The sequence below is a fragment of the Diospyros lotus genome, chromosome 4 (genome assembly GCF_014633365.1).
Source record: "Diospyros lotus cultivar Yz01 chromosome 4, ASM1463336v1, whole genome shotgun sequence".
NCBI classification, from domain to species: domain Eukaryota; kingdom Viridiplantae; phylum Streptophyta; class Magnoliopsida; order Ericales; family Ebenaceae; genus Diospyros; species Diospyros lotus.
This window is the reverse complement of record NC_068341.1, coordinates 35254719-35256361: the sequence shown is the minus strand read 5'-3', so window position 1 is coordinate 35256361 and position 1643 is coordinate 35254719. Positions and strand designations below refer to the sequence as shown.

Here is a 1643-nt window from a genome sequence, read left to right as displayed (position 1 = left end):
TCTGACTATTGGGTTCATTCTCCCCTTGATGCTTCAAGGTGGAGATTGTTATGGGTGAAGCATCAAAACGTTGTCGTCTTATTGGAGGGCAATTTTGGCAACCTTAGTAGTCCACGTGGACGGCTGATGGACGGCCACTTTGCAACCATCAAGGCCTCGTCTCACTGATATCCGGCGCCTCTTGATTATCCTTGCTCTGCCCAACGCCCCTTTGCTTGTCCTCTTTTCCTTTTCTGTTAATCGTGTTCTACGATTAACCGATGGCCATCGATGCTGCCTTTATCAATCTCAATTCCAACCGTTCAACTCTCATATAAATGGAATAGTGCCTCGAGATAATAAAGAAGACGAGAAATATCGCATAAAGAAAGAGGAAGAAGAGAGATTGATCAGGCTGTGGGGTTCTTTGAGTAAACTCTGGTTTTGATTTGTATAGACTCTTTTTCTTCATTATAATCCCTGGTTCTTAGATTTGCTTCTAATCGGTATTTGTTGATTGTGAGGCTATTTTGTTAGGAGAACCATTGATATACAGTCTATTTGTTCGGATCCTTGTAACCCTACTCAATATAGTGCAGTGAGCTCTTTCTTACTGAGCTCAACGTGGACGTAGCCCTTTGGGTGAACCACGGTAAAATTTCTGGTGTCCTCTTCCTTCATTTCTTATCTGTTTTTGTGTTATTTAGCATTCTGTTGCTTAAGTGTGTTATTGTTTCTATCGAAAGTATTGGGGTTCTGAATTAGTCCTTTATGTTCTGTTCTTGTTGAGTCTTCCGCTCGGTCCAACAGTTTTGTCCATGTTAATCTCAAATTTAAAGATGTGATCGGTGAAGTTGTCGAGAAGGACAAAGCTAGAACTCAATCATCTTCCAGATCCACTACAAAGTGTATCGATATTGTTCTTAAAGATTTGAAGTATAATCGATATTGTTCTTGAATAGTATCAAGTGTTTTGGTGTCCCTAACCATGAGTTGAGATTAAAGGTTGGTATTCCGGTTATGTTGTTGAGGAACATTGATCATACCACTAGACTTTGCAATGGAACTAGACTAATTGTTACAAGACTTGGAAATCAAATCTTGGGGGCTACAATATTGTCGGATACTAATGCAGGGCATAAAATGTTCATTCCAATTATGTTGTTAACTCCATCCGATACAAGGCTACCCTTCAAATTTCAACAAAGACAGTTTCCCCTAATTGTTTCATACGCCATGACTATCAATAAGAGTCAAGGTCAGTCTTTGACTCATGTAGGTTTTTTTTTTTTAAGAACTATATTCAGTCATGGATAATTGTATGTTACAATATCAAGAGTTACAAGTCGCAGTAAGTTGAATATACTAATATGTGATAAAAAAGGTGAACAAACAACTTCGACCACAAATGTTGTATACAGAAAAGTCTTCCAAAATTTGTTTTAATCACAATGAAATAAAATTGTTGTTTTGTAATATATTAAATTTGCTATAATATGCATTCTATTTTTTAAACTATTCTTTTATACATATTTTTGTTGGATATTGTATCCCGTGCATGGGTTGAGAATTAGTTATTAATAACAAGACTATAAAAAAACTTAAAAGAGAGTCACAAATAAATTTATTCATGACCAAACAAGCCGAATCCTCTAAAGCTCAAG

The 1643-nt window shown here is 36.5% G+C and overlaps 1 pseudogene; it reads left to right on the top strand.

The window, feature by feature from the left end:
- The first annotated feature begins 924 nt into the window (after nt 1-924).
- LOC127799803 (uncharacterized) lies at nt 925-1522 on the top strand (annotated as a pseudogene).
- Nucleotides 1523-1643: the final 121 nt, after the last annotated feature.